The sequence below is a fragment of the Saccopteryx bilineata genome, chromosome 3 (genome assembly GCF_036850765.1).
Source record: "Saccopteryx bilineata isolate mSacBil1 chromosome 3, mSacBil1_pri_phased_curated, whole genome shotgun sequence".
In the NCBI taxonomy this organism is placed as follows: Eukaryota; Metazoa; Chordata; class Mammalia; order Chiroptera; family Emballonuridae; genus Saccopteryx; species Saccopteryx bilineata.
Window position 1 is genome coordinate 121401521 of NC_089492.1, and position 23236 is coordinate 121424756.

Consider the following 23236-nt stretch of genomic DNA (forward strand, 5'->3'; position numbering starts at 1 on the left):
AAGGACCCTTGGACCGTAGGAGAAAGAAAGCAAAGATAACACAACCGAGGGAAGAAGAGGAGGAAAGGCACAGGCATACTCCAGAGAAAGCGTGCCCTGGGTTCTTTGTCTTCAGGATTTTTACTTGTTTTCCAAAGGCAGGGATTTTAAGGGAGTTCTCAGGTGAGAATCTCAATAGACTGTTCATCATCTTTCCAGGTGTGTCCTTTCAGGGTCATGGTCTCTAGTGATTGGTCAGTGCTAAAATAGGCAGTCATTAGTCATTGCATCTGGTCCTGGTGTCAGCCATGGCATCTGTTCAATCTGGTTTTGTTGCTTTTTGGAGCTTGAAGCTGTAATACAACAAAGGCCTAGATATTATCTCTAGTTTGACCAAAACTCTGTCTCTATGGTCAACAGACCTGAGGCTTTGTTCCTAAGATTATTTGATGCCGAATAAGATCTCATTGTCCTGGGGGTTTAATGCTTAATTAAGGGAGTGGTTGCACCCAAGCTTGTACAAGAGGAGTCATATGAGGCTATTCTCTGACCTCCTTGCTCCTCTTCTAAGGGGCTCTAAACCTCATGACTAGCAGTATGTTAGGAGATGAAAGGTCACGCTGGGGAAAAGATCCTAGCCTATAATAGTTGTTTTCTCTAGTTTTGCCCGTTGCTAGGTACCCACAACTTTCTGCTCTGGTGACATTCCTACCTGGCCTGCTCTGCTCATGCCTGTTTAACTACCTGCTCTATCAATTTTGCATTCTTTCTTTTTTCTTTTAAGTGAGAGACAGACTCCCACATGCACCCTGACCGGACTCTACCCGGCAACCCCTGTCTGGCACCAATTCTCAGACCATCTGAACCACTGGCTGCAAGAGGGGAAAAGAGAGAGAAGAGGGAGAGGGACAGGAAGAGAAGGAGATGGTTGCTTATCATGTGTGCCCTGCCGGGGATCAAACCCAGGAAATCTGAATGCTGGCATCGGCCCGGGCCGATGCTCTATCCACTGAGCCAACCAGCCAGGTCCCACATTTCTTTTTTTTAAACCTTTTTATTATGGAAAAACTTTAATACACACCAAAATAAACAGAATAGCATAAAAACCCTTTATGTATTCATCACAAATTGACCAATCCTATTTCACATATAGCCACTGACATCCCATTCCTGTGTTATTTTGAAGCATATCACAGACAGCATAGAATTTTATCCATAAATATTTCAGTATATATCTCTAACAGGTAAGGACTCTAAAAAGTCCCTCAAATTCCATGACTCTATCTAAAAACTTAGCAATAATTCTTTAATATAATCAAGCATCTATTCAGAGTTCAAATTTTCAATTGTTTCTTAAAGTTATCTTTTAAAAAGTTTATTTGAATTAGGATCTACATTAAGTTGACACTGCAATTGATTGATATGTCTCTTAGTTTCTATGTCCCCCACCCTGACAACCCATTTTAAAAGTTTTTATTGAAATAATTTGTTGAATACAACAGAGCATTTGACCTGGAGGGTTTCTCACAGTCTGGATTTTGCTGATTATAGCTCCATGGTGGCACTGGTTTTTTTGTTTGTTTTTTGTTTGTTTGTTTTTGTTTATTTTTTTTACAGAGACAGAGAGTGAGTCAGAGAGAGGGATAGACAAGGACAGACAGACAGGAATGGAAAGAGATGAGAAGCATCAATCATAAGTTTTCGTTGCACATTGCGACACCTTAGTTGTTCATTGATTGCTTTCTCATATGTGCCTTGACTGCGAGCCTTCAGCAGACCGAGTAACCCCTTGCTGGAGCCAGTGACCTTGGGTTCAAGCTGGTGGGCTTTTTGCTCAAAGCAGATGAGCCCGCACACAAGCTGGCGACCTCGGGGTCTCAAACCTGGGTCCTCTGCATCCCAGGCCGACGCTCTATGCACTGCACCACTGCCTGGTCAGGTGGCATCATTTAATGTGTTTCTCTCTCCTTTCCTTTGAATTTCTTACAATGTGGTTGCTGGAACTAGAGGCTCATTCAGATTTGGGTTCAATGTCTTTGCAAGAGTACTTTCTGGAGAGTGGTATATTCTTCTAGCAGGAGGCTCTTCATGTCCAGTTGTTTCTCTTTTTGCTATGAAAACAGGTGTTGATATTTCATACCTAGAGCCTTTATTACATTAGGGCTTATCAAATGGTGATTGTCTAATTCCATCATTCTTTTTACAGTATTAAACAAAGAAGATGTCCTTCACTTACTATTTGGTTACTCAGTGGCACAGTTTTTACAAAAGAGCAGGATAAATCAGGGGTCCCCAAACTTTTTACACAGGGGCCAGTTCACTGTCCCTCAGACCGTTGGAGGGCCGGACTATAAAAAAAAACTATGAACAAATCCCTATGCACACTGCACATATCTTATTTTAAAGTTAAAAAAAAAAAAACAGGAACAAATACAATATTTAAAATAAAGAACAAGTAAATTTAAATCAACAAGCTGACCAGTATTTCAATGGGAACTATGGGCCTGCTTTTGGCTAATGAGATGGTCAATATCCGGTTCCATATTTGTCACTGCTAGCTGTAACAAGTGATATGTGCTCCTCTCACTGACCACCAGTGAAAGAGGTGCCCCTTCAGGAAGTGCAGCGGGGGCCGAATAAATGGCCTCAGGGGGCCGCATGTGGCCCGTGGGCCGTAGTTTGGGGACCCCTGGGATAAATGCTTAATTCTTTTTTGTTTGTTCACTAGTTTTCAAAATCTTGAGTTGACTTTCAATATATTTGATGTGTTTTAATCCACTACAGTTTCTATTCTTACTTTTAGCCTGTCGGAGGCTCCTCCAGCTGGCCGCTGAGCCCTCTTGGTATGACCCAAGTCATCTCTGAAAGCTTCCTTACTCTCTAGTATGACAAGATCTTCCAGGCTCATCTCATAGACTTCCCAGACCCAACAAGTTCTCTAAGGACCACTGGTTCCTTTTAGTGAGAAAAGGTAGTTTTGAGATGTATTGATTATGTTGTAATTTTATGATGTTTTGACATCTTGGGGAGCCTTGCTGACTGGGATGAGACTACCCCTGCCAGGACTAATTCCTAAAATGTAAACAACTCACTTGCAAACACACCTTTCATATGCAAATGATGAAGCCTGAGTTCATACCCCAACCACCTCTTCTATCTCTCACATACCAAACCAATATTCCTCCTGCCCTGAATCAACACAGCTACACACCAGACAACTAGAATCCACACCTGTAGCCATGACCCACCGACATTATTCAGACTATCCAGTCCTAAACTGTTCAGTCTGCCCGGGCTTGCCTTTCTCACAGAAAACACAGCAAACTCTGCACTGTGCTTCCTCCTCACTCTGCCTCCCGACAAAACCTGGTGCTTCCCTGCCTGGCTCCGCCTGCTGTGGCATTTTCCTTTTCTTAGGAAATGTAGGTAATAAATCTTCTTTCTATGGCATTACCTCTCCATCTCATCACTCAGTCACCTCCATAAATTAATATCCTATGGGTATGTTCTAACACATGAGACCACAATCTGGAGGCCAGGCATGCTCACTGCTACAGGGTTGGTCATTATTTCTAGGTCTTTTCCCTGGACAGAGCCAAGGAACACATTCTGAATTCATACTGAAAGTTCTCATTCAAAATCAGGACTATGGGGATTTTACTTGACCTCTCTCATTTTACTTTTATATCTCCTTTCTCCCACACTGAGAATTCTGGTTCTCATTTACTCTGGGAATGACAAAATTACAATGTCACATGTTGTATTGCTTTATCATATCACAACAAGCACACAGCAATCTCAGAATATCAATTCTGTAAGCAAAACTATGATTATTTTACACAGTGTAATACTTTTATTTTGGCAGTACCTTTTGTCTCTGGGGTGTATCTGCCAGGGATATATACTTAAATGACTATGTTTTACAGTCACTTATAAGAGTGCTTTCGCTGGGTGGTTATCCCCAAAACTGTTTCATTTTTTATTTTTAGGGATGGCTTTAAAATTTGCAATGCAAATGTCATTTTATAATTATGTAAATTACTACCATGGTCAAATCTACAAATGAAGGTATGTATGTTCAAAGAAGTTTGGTTTCTATCCCTGTCCTCATCCATAAATATTTATATTTAAAACTTTATAAGATAAATATTTCTATTCAATGTGGTTGGATACTCTAAACACCTTTCTCTCCCCTGCTCTTCTCACTTCACAATCTGTACTAGAGATTGCTCTACGGCAGTATTTAGAGGTACTCTTCATTCCTTTCACCTGGACAGCTGCCAACTGTGATTGAGTGCTAACTTTACTGACATGCCAGGCACTGTGCTAAGTGGTTTACACAGATAATCCCATTTAATCCTCAGAACAACCCAGTGAGGTTGGCACTATTTTAATTGTGCCATCTTACAAATGAGAAACGAAGGTTAAGGACTTGGTCCAAGGTCACCAAGCTGAAAAGCAGTGAATAATTTTTTGAGGTAGAAGGAGGAAATGGCTACATTTCTTAATCTCTAGTTAGACACAGAGCTAGAGAAACCATTTATACTAGTTTATTAGTAGACATCAGTGTCCCATAATACTCCGAAACCCTGTCCAATTTGTACACAAGGATCCATGGAGAAGTTTCCTGTAGCACTCGCCGGGTAAAACAGACACTGGAGACGCTTGGAGAGTTTAAGACAAATCTTTATGGCCAAAAGAATTAGAAAACAAAACAAAGGAAAATAAACCTGCGCAGGGGTGGACTCTAGTGGTAGTAACAAGAGCCACACCGAGCGCCTACAGTCTAGGGGTTTTTATAGCGTAGCAAGCAAGCAGTTCATACAGAAGCAAATTTGGCATTTAGCAATTGGCTCTCCTAAATTAAATTCTAGTCACGTGCCTTAGTAACCAGTCATACAGCTGAAAGCCCCAGCTGGAAATATCCCTATCTATCCCCTAGGATGTGGTTACATTTACTGTCTTAGGAGTTCTTGTGACTTCCTTATCTCAAGGACTCCTTAGCTCCTAACCATCCTGGGAGTCTAACAACTTCTCTATCTCAAGGACTCTTTAGCTCCTAGCCATCCTGGGAGTCTAACAACTTCTCTATCTCAAGGACTCTTCAGCTCCTAGCTATCCTGGGAGTCTGGGCTCACCTGTTTACTGGACTAGTTCCTTTGAAGTTATTTCTAAAGCCTATTAATATATTTTATAGCTTTTATTCGAATGTCACATTTCCCTGATGCTGAAAGCTTATCATGCAGGCACAAAATTACAGTAGACACATAGAGTAACTTGAAACTCATTTTATTTTATTTATTTATTTTTTTTTTTTTCATTTTTCTGAAGCTGGAAACAGGGAGAGACAGTCAGACAGACTCCCGCATGCACTCGACCGGGATCCACCCGGCACGCCCACCAGGGGCGACGCTCTGCCTACCAGGGGGCGATGCTCTGCCCCTCCGGGGCGTCGCCATGTTGCGACCAGAGCCACTCTAGCGCCTGAGGCAGAGGCCACAGAGCCATCCCCAGCGCCCAGCCATCTTTGCTCCAATGGAGCCTTGGCTGCGGGAGGGGAAGAGAGAGACAGAGAGGAAAGCGCGGCGGAGGGGTGGAGAAGCAAATGGGTGCTTCTCCTGTGTGCCCTGGCCGGGAATCGAACCCGGGTCCTCCGCACGCTAGGCCGACGCTCTACCGCTGAGCCAACCGGCCAGGGCCTTGAAACTCATTTTAAAAAGCTATTCCAGCATGTGAAAAAAATATGCTGTATAGACTAACTATATAAATGATATAAATGGTAACTTGGAATCAGTGAGAAATCAATGTAGGTGTAACATCCCAAAAATCATTTGGGGCTTATAAATTCTTTGGAAACAAAAGCAGAGATATGCCTACTGACATGCTCCATCTCTTTTTTTTTTTTTTTTTTAATGTTTTTCTTTTTAATTTTATTTATTATTCATTTTTAGAGAGGAGAGAGAGAGAGGGAGAGAGAGAAACAGAGAGAGAGAAGGGGGAGGAGCTGGAAGCATCAACTCCCATATGTGCCTTGACCAGGCAAGCCCAGGGTTTTGAACCGGCAACCTCAGCATTTCCAGGTCGATGCTTTATCCACTGCGCCACCACAGGTCAGGCTGACATGCTCCATCTCTTTTCCCATTCTTTTGTGTTGTTATTCTTTGTTTGTTTTTCACATAACTCTCTGCCATCAGCTGCTGCTTGCTCCTACCCCAGGGCAGGAGGGACAGTCTGGTCACTTTCCTGACCAGATCAAAGCCTAAAACCATGGCTGGTGGGCTGGGGTGACACCCCAAATGATACCTATCCCAAGCCTTACAATGTTTTGCATTCTAGTTACTTATATGCTTATTTTCACCTTTTTAAAGACTGTGACCTCATTTAACCTTTACCACTTTCTTATTCCAAATATAGCCACACTAAGGGTTAAGGCCTCACCATATAGGTTTGGAGAGTAGAGGACACATATATTCGGTGTATAACAGCGTAATGCGATAACAGTGGGATTCCTGTTAATAAGACATTTTGTTATCTCTAGATAAGAGAGGTTTGCTGTGCCCCAACAAGACCTGTAGGGAAGAGCTGTGCCTTCAGTCAGATTTTCCCTTTTCCACTGTTTTTTGTTTTGTTTTTTTTTTGTTTTTTTTTTTTAGAGAGAGACATTGAGTGGGACAGACAGGCAGGAACGGAGAGAGATGAGAAGCATCAATCATCAGTTTTTCATTGCGACACCTTAGTTGTTCATTGATTGCTTTCTCATATGTGCCTTGACCGTGGGGCTTCAGCAGACCAAGTAAACCCTTGCTCAAGCCAGCGACCTTGGGTCCAAGCTGGTGAGGTTTTGCTCAAACCGGATGAGCCCGCACTCAAGCAGAGCTCAGGGGCTCGAACCTGGGTTCTCCGCATCCCAGTCCGATGCTCTATCCACTGTGCCACCACCTAGTCAGGCTCTTTTCCACTGTTTTGATGTATTTTTTTTTTTATTTTAATATTTTATTTATTTATTTTTGGGGGGGAGAGAGAGAGAGAGAAGGGAAGAGGAGCAAGAAACATCAACTCCCATATGTGCCTTGACCAGGCAAGCCCAGGGTTTTGAACAGGCGACCTCAGGATTCCAGGTCAACACTCTATCCACTGCGCCACCACCGGTCAGGCTCTTTTTTTTTTTTTTAAACGGAAGGTGGGAAGAGGTTTTGTAACACATCTCCAAGAAATTTCTTGAATTCTGTTAAATGTTCTTTTTAGTAAGTTCACTTTTGTAAGGTATTTTTCCCCGCCGAGAAGGAAGGAAGAGGGCTCGGAGCCGCAAAGTGTGGAATAAGTAAATGGCTTTATTGAGTACAGAGCGCACAGCCCGCCCGGCAAGGTTCCCTGGCCCCGAGGAAAGAAAGATAGAAGAAAAGATGGAGATCAGGGAAGTTGCAAAGATTAAACCACGTGGCAGATATTTAAAGGGTCCCTCTAGGGAAGTGGAGCTACTATGACGTGGTAAAATTTCACTGGCTGGCAGACGATCGCTTCTTTCCAAATGGTTCCTGGGAAGCTTCCCTTGGCGGGCTTGATTGTGGGCGGTCCTAGCCAAAGTAGGCGGGTCTGAGTCCCTACTTCACCATGCCCCATCCACCGACCTTACAACTTTCAATGTGCATTTGACTCTGCTCCTGGTCAGATACATCAGTGACCGTCCTGGAACGGACACTTTCCTGACCAGATCAAACCAGATCAAGCCTAAAACCATATGGTGGAAAAGAGAAACTGACTGCCCTCCCATAAGCTGCAGCCCCCATCATACAAGTCATGGAGCTTCTGGGAAGGCAGAGTTCAGCACAGAAGAGATCCTCCCTGGATATTTTTTTTTAAAGGACTTTATTAGTTTTTCAGAGAGGAGAGAGAGAGAGGGAAAGAGGAACAGAGAGCAAGAGAGAGAAGGGGGAGGAGCGGGAAGCATCAACTCCCATATGTGCCTTGACCAGGCAAGCCAGGTTTCAAACCGGCAACCTCAGGGTTCCAGGTGGACACTTTACCCACTGCGCCACCACAGGTCAGGCCTCCCTGGATATTTTGCAGATAAAGACTGCACTCTCACTCCAAGTCTCACTCTAAGCTTTTTATGACAAAATGGACTCCACCTTGTGGTCATACTTGAGAACTGCAGCATCATTCTTGGGGTTTACTCCCAAGGGGAGCAGGATCATGACACCCTTTCCTAGTCCTTCTCATACCTCTAAGTCTCTTAAAAAAGAAAAGTATACAAAGATGTATTCTACTGCATGGAATCTCATGCAGACATCTCAAACACAACTTATTTCAAACCTTTTTTTTTTAACTGATCTTTGAGAGAGAAAGAAATATCAATCTGTTTCTGTTTGTGCCCTGACCAGAGACCAAACTGGCAACATCTGTATCAGGACAATGCTCTAACCGAGCTATCCTGCCAGGGTGACATATGCTCTTTATTCTCTAAGTCTCTTATTATATAGCTTATTCCATCAATAGTATCAGTTTTCCTTGATTTCCTCAAAGCCACAATAGGCCAGGTGCTTTAAAAACATTTTCACATTTCTTCCTCACAGTAACCCAGTAGACTGACAAATTACTGTGACCATTTCACAGATGAAGAAATCTAGGCAAACAAGCTCAGAGAGTTTCAATAACTTGCCTGAGGTCACACAGCTAATTAACGGGAAAGCTGGGATTTAACCCTTTGAATAGTGAGGGTTTTTTCATGCTCACTGACCCCTGGGAGTGAGTTTTTCTCAAAAAATGAGGCCCTGGCCGGTTGGCTCAGTGGTAGAGCATCAGCCTGGCGTACAGGAGTCCCGGGTTTGATTCCCAGCCAGGGCACACAGGAGAAGCGCCCATCTGCTTCTCCACCCCTCCCCCTCTCCTTCCTCTCTGTCTCTCCATTTCCCTCCCGCAGCAGAGGCTCCATTGGAGCAAAGTTAGCCCGGGCACTGAGGACGGCTCCATGGCCTCTGCCTCAGGCGCTAGAATGGCTCTGGTCACAATGGAGCAACGCCCCAGATGGGCAGAGCATCGCCCCCTGGTGGGCATGCCGGGTGGATCCCGGTGGGGCGCATGCGGGAGTCTGTCTGACTGCCTCCCCATTTCCAACTTCAGAAAAATAGAAAAAAAAAGAAAGAAAGAAAAAAAAAAGAAATTAGTTCCAGTTATAGTTTTATTCACTTAAAATCATGTTTGATAAAATCATGTTTGTTTGATAACCAATTTATGGAAACAAGAAGAACATACATTTACCTTTGTTAATGTTGTCTTACACATTTATTTATTTTTGTATTTTTCTGAAGTTGGAAACGGGGAGGCAGTCAGACAGACTCCCGCATGCACCCGACCAGGATCCACCCGGCATGCCCACCAAGGGGCGATGCTCTGCCCATCTGAGGCGTTGCTCCATTGTGACCAGAGCCATTCTAGCGCCTGAGGCAGAGGCCATGGAGCCGTCCTCAGTGCCTGGGCTAACTTTGCTCCAATGGAGCCTCTGCTGCGGGAGGGGAAGAGAGAGACAGAGAGGAAGGAGAGGGGGAGGGGTGGAGAAGCAGATGGGCGCTTCTCCTGTGTGCCCTGGCTGGGAATCGAACCCAGGACTCCTGCACGCCAGGCTGACGCTCTGCCACTGAGCCAACCGGCCAGGGCCGCCTTACACATTTTTAAAATAAAAGTTTTGTTATCTCATGCAATTATTGCATACCTACCATCTGTAAATGAAGTATTGTTATTAGCAGAATCTCAAATATGTACTCACATTTGATGATATTCTTAGGACAATTTATAGATATTTTTATTTATTTCTTATATTTAAAAAATTTTCAAACTGTGGCATTCCTCAAAACATGGATGCAGGCTAAGTGGTTGTTACATTCCACACACATCACCCTGTGTCCCTCCATTTACGTCCCTTCTTGTAGTGTGCTGACATACGAAGCATTTTTGCTGTGGCTTATCTTTTGAGGCTGTTGCAGGGACTGGCTTTGGGAAGTGACGCCCTGAAAGACGAAGGCTGTCTCCTACTGACGATGGTTGGCCTCCTCTGGGTGATCTCCTCTCTTTCACAGACTCTTCCAAAAGCTGATCAGTGAGCTGCAATCTGAAGTCATATTAGCTGTAGTCTTCCAGTCTTCATCTGATTCACAATGTATGAGTTCGAAAAAGCAATGTCAATTTCATGAAAAAAAATTTTATATACCATTTCATGGTTTTTCTTACATTTCCTGTGAAACTTATTTGCATATCAGCCTTGTCAATCAAACCCATATTCTCATTATTCCTCACCACACTTAGTGCCTTGGTAATGCTTTGCCCAGTAGTGTAATCACTTTTGCCAGTTTCTATCATGAAGTCCTCATGAATTGTAGTTAGCATGTTGACCTCTCTTTGTCACGCTATCTCTGAGTTAACATGATTGTAGTATGTCTTGAGACGCATTCACCCATTTTTATATTCTTAAGAAACTCGGGCATTCCCTTTCAGAGATAGTTCACGTATGATCGTACTCTGGATGGTCAGGAGGCATGAGGACGTAAATGAACATTTGTACTACAAAAAGGATTAAGCTAGGTCAACTAGATCCACGACACAGGCTCATGCCACCAACCACACTGCCTCGTGGTTGATAGGATTCTCATCTACTCAGGTGTTGGAGCTGGAAATCAGTCAAGTGTTCTCAATTGCTCTCTCTCCTTCACCCACAAGGGGAAATGCTTTATTCATATTGCCTCCTAACTGGAATTTTCACCTTTCTCTCCCCCCTCTGCCACAATCTTACTGGCCCTACCTCATGCCTTATATGATCTACTGAAATAGCCCTCTTGTTAGATTTCTAACTTGCCTCTCACCAGACCCCACTGAAGAGAGGTCCTAGTTTTGAAATCCAAATCGGAAAAGTTACACCCCATCCAGAGCAGGGGATTTAGGCCATAGGTACCAAAAGCCTTAATAATATCTATATCCTTTCAATTAGCAATTCCACTTCTGTGAAACTACCTTCAAAAAGGTAGCCTGGCCAGGCGGTGGTGCTATGGCCTGGCCAGGCGGTGGTGCAGTGGATAGAGCATTGGACCGGGATGTGGAGGACCCAGGTTCGAGACCCCAAGGTCGCAGGCCTGAGCACGGGCTCATCTGGTTTGAGCAAGGCTCACCAGCTTGAGCCCAGGGTCGCTGGCTCGAGCAAGGGGTCACTCGGTCGGCTGTGGCCCCCTGGTCAGGGAACATGTAAGAAATCAATCAATGAACAACTAAGGAGCCACAGCGAGGAATTAATGTTTCTCATCTCTCTCCCTTCCTGTCTGTCTGTCCCTCTCTCTGACTCTGTCTCTGCCACACACACACACACACACACACACACACACACAAAAAAATCCTGTGGATAGTATAGAAAAGGCTAAATGCCCGGAAAGCCTTGGGCAGTATTATCGATGTAGTATATTCATCCCATACAACTTTATACAAGTCCAGTATGGAATAAATTATCTAAATTAAGTGAATTTCAACTCCAAACCAACAGGAAATCCTGCGCCAGGCTGTCCCTGGACACTGCCAAGGCCCAGTGTCTCCGTTTGCCTGATTCCCTCAGTTCCAATAGCCCACTAACTTGCGTGCCTCCCTTGGGCATACGGGTATTTGGTGGGGCCAGGAACCCCTCACTTCCTTTCTCAGGTCTGGCCACCTCACAGGGGTGTGGTCAGGTAGCAGAGCACAGGTCCTAGGTCCCAGCGGTTGAAGGAGCCCAGACCCCTCCCCCAGCCCGAGGACATCCTTTAGCTTGGGGACAACCCGCCAGTGCCTGCTCAGGTTTCCCTCACAGCTGCTTCCGTTCTCCTCCCACACCTCTCCTCAGGGGGTTCGACTTCTGAAAACAAAACCAGGAACAGAAGTGTTTTGCAGTCAACTATCAATACTTTCAGCTTGCCACAAATTTCCCCTGCCACCTTCCTGAGAGGGGGAAGGAGGAAATGTGGGGGGAAATCCGCACATGAGTGTCACAAAAACAATCCTGCATCGAGAAGCTCAATGATCAAGCAATGTCATAAAAACTGAATGTTAGACGTATCGCATCTGTGGGCAGCACGTAGGTGCTGACATCATCTAGACATTATGCAATCTGCAAAATCTATTCACTCCATTTGTTTATGCTAAATGCCAATTTCTGGAGTTCTGGTAAAAATAACTGAAAAAAAGAATATTATTACTGCAACTGCCCTGGACTTGGCCAGCCTTATAATCCCTTCCAAGCCTGTGGAAATCTCTGTTTGTAGTGAAACTGAGGATCCTTTTTATTAGGCCCAATCCGGAGGGACCCGAAACATTGAAGACACGAACAAGGTCCGTCGATTATACAGCAAAGCTTTATTGTCTAGCTTGGCCAAGCGGCGGCAGCTCCGACAGAAATCTGAGGGAGAGCGCGCCAGCCCTTTGTTCTACTTAGTTTTTATAGTTTGGTAAGTGAAGTACAGAAGCAAAAAATTGTAATTAGGAGCCCTTTACCACTATTGGTTCTAGTCATATGTCCTTTAACATGATAGGACCATGTTCAATTTGCAAGCCACACATCATTTTGGAGAAAACAAAATTTACAAGCCAACACAATGGTAGAAAGATGTCTCTTTACATATTAAAGGCATTCCTATATTATCTAGTGTTTATCTGCCATCTCTCCAACCAGAGTCACACGTCTTAACCACACACATTTACATAGGAGAGGTAGTTTGCATTTACATGGGAGAGGTAGTTTCGGTGGGGACAAATGCCCGCAAATGGCTCATTGCTATGAGAAAAGGTTTATTTTGGCTTTTCTCTCCCTGTACCTGGATAGCCATTCACCCCTTTCCCCATAGCATGGTGGAATGTCTGGGAATTCATGTTTTTCCTTCCCTTTGCATTTACAATACAATGCCAAGGGCCATCCTGGTTATGCCAATCACACAGTACAGAGACTATTCTCACAATTTCTCTGCACACCTTAACCCAAATTAATAAAATGTTCTCCAAGCCTCTTAAAATATTAATATTAATTCTGTAGTTTTTGGTACCTTACAACACCTGCGGGTGAAGTGGCTCAGTGGCTCCTCACTTTTCACTGTGATTAAATTTATTTTTAAATCTTAGCTCTACAAATGATATTTCTTTATATAGTGTTGTATGCCCAGTAGTCACATGCAGGTTCTCATTGGATTCGGGCAAACAGTAAAGAAACAGTGGAGCCAAAAAATGGTGGGTCATTCCTTTATTCAAGACTCGCACTGGCCGAGGAGCAACACACAGGGCAAACACTTCCCTCTTCATGCAGAGCTCACAAAGCCACTGACACATTCTCCGGTTTCACAACCAGGAGAATCTTCTCCAGTTTTTCCTAGAATCAAAGGCCTCACCAGTCTCAGTGGAGCTCCTCACCTCTGCTCCCCATCTCCTTCTTCCCCCTTCTCTCTGCACAAACTCTGCTCTCCCTCTGTAAAAATGGCTTCTCTCTCCTCAAGCACTCATTAGCAAGACAATGGCCCTTCCCTAACAGGAAGGTAATTTGCAGTTTCACAGATCACATATACCTGGCACTGCCCAGCACCATTTTTTAACACTAAAAGTGAGCAAACTCGAAAAATACAGATTTTACAAATCATTTGCCCAACAAGTGTGTCCAGGGGTGGACCAAAGTAGTTTTACAGTTGTTTATATGGAAAATAATACAATAATTAATAAATAATAATAATATAAGAATAAACTCTGTTTTACATGCAACAGTAGACCTAATTTGGCCACCCCTGTATATATACCCCTTAGAAACCAAGCCTTTCTCAAGATAACCAGCAACACCCAAGGCAGCAGAAAACAGCCCAGGCCTGACTAATGGTGATATTCCTGGACCTCTGGCAGGCTAAAGATAACATCTTGACCTAAGTTATGTTTCAGCTCCTGAGCCCTAAGATGAAATGACCCTTGGCTACTTTCCCTTAAAACCAGCCAGAGGGACAGTGGAACAGACCTCAGAGCTGTCCTCAAGACTTGAAGAAATCATTTATTTCTCTTACTTTATCTTCTTTGACCAATCAGCTCCCAGTATGGCCCCAAATTCTTAAGCCCCACTGCCACCCCCCACCCCACCCGGTGGCCTGTGATTTTTGCCCTTTATGATTTGCCTTCAGGGAGTTTGTTCTTTTGAGCAATAGCTTCCCCGTTCTCCCAGGCTCCCAGGCGGCGCCATTCCTCAATAAAACAGGCACTATTTCTCCACTGCAATTCTTTCCGTTGAGCACTTGGCTCTGCTAGATGAACTCTTTTTGTTCTATGACAGCAGCTTTAGCTCTCTGGTCTATACCACCAACTATCTCATCTTTATCTCCAGCCCTGACTTCTGAACTTCAGCTCCATGTCTCCGACTGACCACAGGTCAGCACCACCTGCATGTCTTGCTTTCATTCTATGTCCAAAATCAACCTTGTTGTCTTTACCCCAGTCAGCATCCTCTCTGCAGGTCTTATTTCTGTCAGTGAGACCAGCAGTATAGGCCAAGCCAAGTTCCTTCCTTCAACTGGTGTGCTGCAAGAATTTTTAAAACATGCAATACCTGAGAGTTTGGGGCACTGACCTCTTTCCCCTTAGATTGTCAAATTAAAAAATGACAACAGCATGGCCCTGGCCGTTTGGCTCAGTGGTAGAGCGTCGGCCTGGCGTGCAGAAGTCCCGGGTTCGATTCCCGGCCAGGGCACACAGGAGAAGTGCCCATCTGCTTCTCCATCCCTCCCCCTCTCCTTCCTCTCTGTTTCTCTCTTCCCCTCCCGCAGCCGAGGCTCCATTGGAGCAAAGATGGCCTGGGCGCTGGGGATGGCTCCTTGGCCTCTGCCCCAGACGCTAGAGTGGCTCTGGTCTCAGCAGAGTGACGCCCCAGAGGGGCAAAGCATCGCCCCCTGGTGGGTGTGCCGGGTGGATCCCGGTTGGGCGCATGCGGGAGTCTGTCTGACTGTCTCTCCCCGTTTCCAGCTTCAGGAAAAAAAAAAAAAAATGACAACAGCCAACATAATAGCCATCCAGTGTGAATGAATCAAAAATTATACTTTTTTTTTTTTTTTTACAGAGACAGAGAGAGGGATAGACAGGGACAGACAGACAGGAACGGAGAGATGAGAAGCATCAATCATTAGTTTTTCGTTGCGCACTGCGACACCTTAGTTGTTCATTGATTGCTTTCTCATAGGTGCCTTGACCACGGGCCTTCAGCAGACCGAGTAACCCCTTGCTCGACCAGTGACCTAGGGTCCAAGCTGGTGAGCTTTTGCTCAAACCAGATGAGCCCACGCTCAAGCTGTCGACCTCAGGGTCTCGAACCTGGGTCCTTGGCATCCCAGTCCAATGCTTTATCCACTGTGCCACCACCTGGTCAGGCTATACCTTTTTTTTTTTTTTTTTGTCAGATTGGCAAAAAATATATTTTTTGGTGTGCTGCAGAATTTTAGTATTCATCTGTGTGCACTGTGAGATGACAAAGGTTGAAAATCGCTGCTCTACACTGTCCCCTTTTATTTATTTATTTATTTTTATTTATTCATTTTTAGAGAGGGGAGGGAGAGAGAGAGAGAGAGAGAGAGAGAGAGAGAGAGAGAGAGAAGGGGAGGAGGAGCTGGAAGCATCAACTCCCATATGTGCCTTGACCAGGCAAGCCCAGGGTTTCGAACCGGTGACCTCAGCATTTCCAGGTCGACGCTTTATCCACTGTGCCACCACAGGTCAGGCTACACTGTCCCCTTTTAGAAGCTTCAGAATGCCTGTGGAAGGCCCCAGTTTAGGGACATTTTTTCTTTTATTCCTTTTATTTTTTATTTTTATTTTTTTGCAGAAGTTGTTCTGTCTGGTACGACCTCAGAGGCAACTGAATGAACTGGAGGTCATCCAGGGGCATCCAAGCTCATGGCCAATCTAGAAGCAGCTTGGAGTGAAAGCACTGACCAGCATGAACACCCTCCATTAAATAGTGATCATCTCTCTGGGGGCTCTAAAGAGATACAGACAGAGGGGGTCCTGGCAGGAATAAAAGTAGAGATAGAGAGCTATAGTAATTGAACTACCATAATGAGTACCCAAGAATTTTATTAGTCATCAGAAACTCTCTGGATGTCATTCTCTCCTCCAGCAGGTGAGCTTTCCTGACAGTTGGGGGAGTAGAGGAGTAGAAAGTACAATAGGAGATGTTTCTCTTTTCTTTCCTCCTCTCTTCCAACCTCCCCCCCCCTCCACACACACACACTCCTCCTTCCTTTCCCTTGTCCTCCTCCTCCTCCTTTCTCTTCTCTCTCTCTTTTTTGGGGGCCCACCCAGCATGTGAATAACCTCCCTATTTGAGGGGATCCCCCATTGTATGAGCCCTGGCAGAAGGCAGGGCCACAGTTCCCACTGTGGAAGCTGAGAGAGTAAGGTACTTTTGTCCCCACCTCCTGGAAGCTGGAACTTGGACACATGACAATCCTGCTACTGAATGAGACATTCAGAGTCAGTTGAGAAATAATTTACTTCAGCATCAAATGCCATCAGGGGCAACACCTAGTAAGCAATAGCCTCGGTGCCAACAGCAGTGTGCAGGCCCAATTGTCCTTGTGGTGAGAACAGCAAATCTATAGAAACATGGAAAGAGTATGTTTCTTCCCATACTTAGTGCACTAGTTAATCTATCGTGTGAAACAAATTACTCCACAACATAGCAGCCTAAAGGAACAAATATTTATCATGCTGCAGTTTCTGTGCTCTAGGAACCCACACACCACTCAGTGGGTCTGATCTCAGGAGGCTGCAGTCAAGGTGTCAATAGGCTTGTACTCTCACGTGAAGGCTGGTCTTGAAAAAGATCTGCTTTCCAGCTCACTCATGTGGTTGTTGGCAGGATTCAGCTCCTTACAACCTGTTGGACTGAAGGTCTTAGTTCCTCACTTACTATTGGCCTGAGGCCTCCCTTAATTCCTTAGCACATGGGCCTCTTTTTCAATTCACAAAACTCTATCCAGCTTCCATCTGAGCCAATGAGAAGGAGTGTCCAAGGTGAAAGTCACAGTCTTTTTATAACCCAGTCACAGAAATGACATCTCATCACTATTGTCCCAGTAGAACCCGAGCTCTACATAAGTCAGGCGTACTTTCCCATGCAGTGGGACACTCCTGCTTAACAGCAGGGTTGGCATCCTCTTCGAGACTACTCTTGAGACGGATTCTACTTATTGGTACTGAGACCAATTGCCACCAGAGGAAAGACACGACTGACACACAAGTTAGTTGCAAGAATTGCACAGGCAGTTTATTACTCACAGATCCTATAGCATGCCTGGGTACAGCTTAAGGGGGTCCCGTGGGTGTGCTCCTCTTGGCTGTCCTTGGTCAGAGCAGTGTGGAGACGATCCATGTTCAACATTGGAGTCTGGACAACTAACTGCAGCTGGGGCCCCCTCAGCTTAAGTACCTTTTCTGGCATACACCTTCTAACAGGTGTTAATCTACAGATTATCACATCAAGCCACTTTTAGGGAGTTTCTCCCCCCAGGGAGTTCTTTTTTATCTGTATAATTTCACACACGCACTAGCTGGGCCTTGCGCAAAAGGCATATTCTTGCCTATCATATCTGTACACACTAAATTAGTTCCCACCCAGAGGATATAGCTTTATTCGCTTTCCTTGATGGCTTTTAATACTATATCCTAACTTATTATATCTTCTATATCAGTGGTCCCCAACCCCTGGGCCATTTGGTACCAGTCCGCAGAGAAAGAATAAATAACTTACATTATTTCCATTTTATTTATATTTAAGTCTGAACGATTTTTTATTTTTAAAAAATTCCCTCTGTTACATCCGTCTAAGACTCACTCTTGACGCTTGTCTCGGTCACGTGATAGATTTATCCATCCCACCCTAAAGGCCGGTCCGTGAAAATATTTTCTGACATTAAACCAGTCCATGGCCCAAAAAAGGTTGGGGACCACTGTTCTATATTTTTCTATATTTCTATATATTTAATTACTATAACATTGTATTACTATAACACTTCTGCCATGTGCTATTTGCTAGAATTCAGCCACTAAATCTAGTTTATACTCAAGACAAGAAACTACACAGGCTGTGAATTCCAGGAAGAAAGGGCAGGATTCATTAAGGGCTATTTTATTTTATTTTTTATTTTTATTTTTTTAAACACATTCTTTTTTTTTTAATTTTATTTATTCATTTTTAGAGAGGAGAGAGAGACAGAGAGGGAGAGAGAGGAGAGAGAGGCAGAGAGAGAGAAGGGGGGAGGAGCTGGAAGCATCAACTCCCATATGTGCCTTGACCAGGCAAGCCCAGGGTTTTGAACCAGCGACCTCAGCATTTCCAGGTCGACGCTTTATCCACTGCGCCACTACAGGTCAGGCAAGGGCTATTTTAGATGCTGCCAAGTTCAGACTCATTGTTAACATTTTACCATATTTGCTGTACTCCATATATCTGTAGATATGGCTACAGATATATATATGGATAGGAATGCATAGATAGATATCTGTATATAGTATATATCTATCGACATACCTACCTACTATATCTATCTCTGTGTAGATTTATGTTTTGGTTAAAGAACAAAAAAATAAGTTACAGACATCACGACATTTCACCTCTAATTACTTCAGCATGCACCTCCTAAGAATAAGGACATTTTCCTACATAACCACAATGTTATCACACTAGCGCAGGGTCGCTGGCTTGAGCATGGGATCATAGACATGACCCCGTGGTCGCTGGCTGGAGCCCAAGGTTGCTGGCTTGAGCAAGGGGTCACTCGCTCTGCTGTAGTCCCCCGGTCAAGGCACATATGAGAAAGCAATCACTAAACAACTAAGGAGTTGCAACAAAGAATTGATGCTTCTTATCTCTCTCCCTTCCTACCTGTCTGCCCCTCTCTCTGTCTCTGTCACCAAAAAAAAAAAAAAAGGGATATATGCAATGAAATCTGTGAAATCATTAGTTCCAGGAAAACAAAAAGTTGTAAGAGAAAAAAAATATAACCATAGGATAGAACTTGGCCCAGCAGTAAACAACATTCACAAAGTCATAATGACTGACTTAAATTATGAAAATTGTAATACAGCAAATATAAGATAGATAAGAGAAAATGGGAAAGAGGCCATAATAGGACTAAATCTTCATTTAACATACCACAAGTCAGCATATCAAGTCACAAATTCTTAAATCAGTGACATTATCTAAAAATATGAAAATAGAGAAAGCTAAAACATTAAAAGAAAAAGCCTCTAATAAAGGACACTAAGGGGGATGAATGGACAGTAGAATCCTGTCTCGTGAGTCTTTTAGTTCTACGTGATTTTTAAAAAAAGAATATGTGCACATATCACTTTAACAACATATAAAAATGTAATTATAAAAAAATTAATTGCAATGCCAGCTGGGAGACAGCAGTCTGAGAGTATCACTGTCCTGATGGATGAAGTGTGCGCTCTGAACCAGGGACCAACACAGTTCTTGCACAGCGGACTGCAGATGTCTGTGTACCAGCAGATGAAAGTGGGTTTGGCACCTCTCAAATTATACTTGATGATTCTTCTTCAAAATTTATGCTTCCTTTTTCCTCAGATCAGCTGATTTAGATATTTAAGTGGAGTACTTTCACTAGAGCCTATAATAGTGGTTCCCATTGACTGACAACTGAGATTGATGGGATCTTTTTGCGCCACTGGAGGTTACAGTGTTGGCTGGTGACTGATCCTGACTCTCATGGGGAGAGAGGCAGATACTTGTCTGTCCCTCTCAGAGTATGTCTAGCATCCAGGAGGTCTCCTCCGGCACCTCATCACTGCTGTGGCAGAGATACAAGCTAATGAAAAACTACTGTGCCACACACAGACAGGCAGACTCCCCAAGAATGAAGATTTGGCTAACCCCACCAGATGAAGAATTCTGGCGAGCTTGAAGGGAAGGGGAACTGAAATGGGTAGTAGAAAAGGGAAATCATAAATGCCAATGCAGATTCATTACCAGTTGCAAAAATGAGGATTGCAGTCTCTACTGTAATTTCCTTTCTTGCTGTATCATATATAGTTTTTAGCCATTGCCCTTTTTTCCATCAACCTTCTTTTTGCTATTATATTAGAGCTAACTTTAAAATTTAGTTTACATTTTACAATATTGAGATAGGATGATGATGAATCTTAGAAGATTTGGACTTGGGGCCAAATACAATAACTGATGGAACTTTGAGGTGTCCTCCTTTGGGGAGGGGATGAGTACATTTTTATTGTTGTTGCATTATCTTAGATGGGAGCATATTTATTTCAAATTGAGAGCATGAGACAAAGCATGTCTGTGGATGCTGGGTATTCCTCTGCCTAAGAGATGGACTATAGCAGAGCTTCTTTTGCCTAACCAGCATCTGAACATCCTTTGAAATCAGGCAAAGCCTGCCCCACTCTGAGTCTTGGACCCCTCCTCTCACACTAGAAGCCAATGAGTTCGGTAGTAGCCATACCAGAAACCAGAACTCTCCTTGCCTATTACCAGCTGGAATACAGGTACATGACCTAGACTAGGCCAAATCAGTGATCCTGCCCAAACCTTGAATCTTGAGTGAATACCTAGTATCACATAAGAGTTGGGATGGGGGGAGGTAGAAGAGGGTAAATGTGGGACAAATGGTGATGGAAGGAGACCTGACTTGGGGTAGTGAACACACAATACAGTATACAGATGATATATTATTGAATTGTACATCTGAAACCTATATAACTTTATTAATCGATGCCACCCGAATAAATTCAATTTTTAAAAATCACATAAGAGTTGAAAAATAATTAATGGCAACACCAAAAGTGCAGGCATGCACCCTAATCAGAGTACTTGGGCAGCATGGCCCTCACTGATTATTGTTGCCTGCCCTTCTTGGGTTTCTACCATTTCCAGATCTGGTTCTCCAGCTTTTCTGGTATAAGGACTATAAACATACACAGCTCCAAGCTAACTTTGCTCAATCTTAGAGACACCAGAGGAAAAGAATGAGCCTTTCCCAACCTCATCTCTAAAATTCCAGACAAGGGCTTGGACCATCTCACTTCAGGTGAGTCACATCTATGAGGACAGGAGGAGGGAGACTAGAGTTGGCCACACCTGGGCTTCATGCCTCTCTCTCTCCCCACCCTTCCTGTCTTGGGAGGCCAGGGAAGTGTGATGCCCTTTAGAACCATCTAATCCTGGAGATTTCAAGCAATTTCTCAAAGGAAAGATTGTCAGGCAAAAACAAAAGATGCTTACAACAAAAAATTACAGAATGTCAGAGCTAAAAGGACTCTCAGGAGTTGTCCATCTTATCCCCTCTTACAGGTGAGGAGACATACAGGGTAGAAAATGCTAAAGGCCATAGGAAAGGTACACATCAAGTGCTGCAGAGTTCAAAGGAGGGAGACTATATATCTGACTGAAATCAGGGTGGGCATAATGAAGGTGATGGGACTTGACATAGGATCAGACACAGCAGGTCAGAACTGTGTGGGTTTTTTTTTTTGTTTGTTTTGTTTTTGCTAACTTCAGAATTACTTTTTTGCTCATAGTCCGCTTATGTCAAATTCTACCACATATGCCTGACCAGGCACAGTGGATAGTGTCAGGCTAGGACGCAGAGAACCCAGGTTCAAAACCCCAAGGTCACCAGCTTTAGCACTGGCTCACCAGCTTGAGCACAGGGTCACTGGCTTGAGCTTGGGATCATAGATATGACCTCATGGTTGCTGCCTTGAGTCCAAAGGTCACTGGCTTGAAGCCCAAGGTCTCTGGCTTGAACCCAAGGTCACTGGCTTGAGCAAGGGGTTACTGGATCAACTGGAGCACCCTGGTCAAGGCACATATGAGAAGCAGTCAATGAACAACTAAAGTGCCACAACCATGAGTTGATGCTTCTCATCTCTCTCCCTGTCTGTCCCTGTGTGCACCACCCCCCTTAAAAAGAATTCCACCACCCACAAGTTCCTTGGCCTTTTGAAATCTTATTTCTTTGGCCTTGATTTTTTTTTCTCATGTTCCCTTCCCTTGGATTTGGTGCTCCTGTTCTCCATTTGACCTGGTTGCCTGCTCTGTCCAGCTGTGAGTCTTGACTGAGAAAGACCCAAGTGTCAGCCTGTGGAATTAGGTTTTCTGTATTTCAGAGAAGACCAAGGGTTACAAACACAAATGCCTTCAGATGCCAGGCAAGTAACAAATGTATGAAGTGGTTGGCTGTTACTTAACACACAAATGCAGCTTGTAAGGCTTAAAGTCTTATTTAAAACAAAAAAAAAAAGCAAATAAAACCAGTGTGTTACCCAAACAAAACCGTATGTGGGCTAGTTTCTGCTCTTGCTGTCAACAGTTTGTGAACTCCTGGGTGAGACAAAGTCTCTAGTTATCATGACAGGTGCAGGAAAACCCAAGTCTTTATCTCCAAAACTGCCTGGAGTTCAGGAGCTCCAAAGCAACGAATATATACGCTGGGGTGCAGGCATTTACAGATCTGTTTTGTAAAGTCATGAGGCATTCAATGAAAGCCAGCTTGCTAACAGTGCTGCTGGGAGAAAAGCACTGGGAGAAAGGAGAAACAGGTCTGATACGGGTTCCAGTGTGACCCTTTTACCAACCCCAGCCTGGTGGTAGTTCCTTTACGCCCCAGGATTCCGCTGAGCAGTAAAAGCTCCAGTGTGCCATTGGGCACTGCTGGAGGGGGTGGAGAGGAAGAGGAGGTGGTAGAACCGGATAGGCATAACAGCTTCCCACAGGCTGGTTGCCACTTCCCTTCAGACTCCATCACCGATTTCCCATCAGACCAGGAAACTCAGAAATCCGCTCAGCAGCTCCCGGCTTATTTACCCACACCCTTTCCAGCCTTTGCCAACCTGCCCAAGTCCCACCATACCTCTGAAGCTGTCTCCAACCACCTAGCCTTGAGAACTCGCCCTCCAACAAGGCAGGAGCATCGTGGCACCTGTTCCGACCTCAGTCACACACCTGCTTGTATTAGTGAGCATGTAAACAGACGCTCTAAGACGGCGGAACCGCCTCCCTGGCATTGGCGCGCGGGAAATACAGCCCTGCGCTCTGTGCAAAATGAATGTATAAGCGAATGACTGAATGCGCGGCCTAAACTCAAGATAAGAACGATGCACAGCACCCACCCCTCCGCGTCGCGACAGACGACGCGTCTTAGCACGACCCCGCTGCTCTGGAAACAGTGAACCGCGAGCGCGAAAGGCGAGAGAGGGA

The 23236-nt window shown here is 44.3% G+C and overlaps 1 protein-coding gene across 1 annotated transcript in view; it reads right to left on the reverse strand.

The window, feature by feature from the left end:
* Positions 1 to 23236, reverse strand: part of PELI1 (pellino E3 ubiquitin protein ligase 1) — a 1042993-nt gene that overhangs the window by 1017014 nt on the left and 2743 nt on the right. The window lies entirely within an intron of this gene.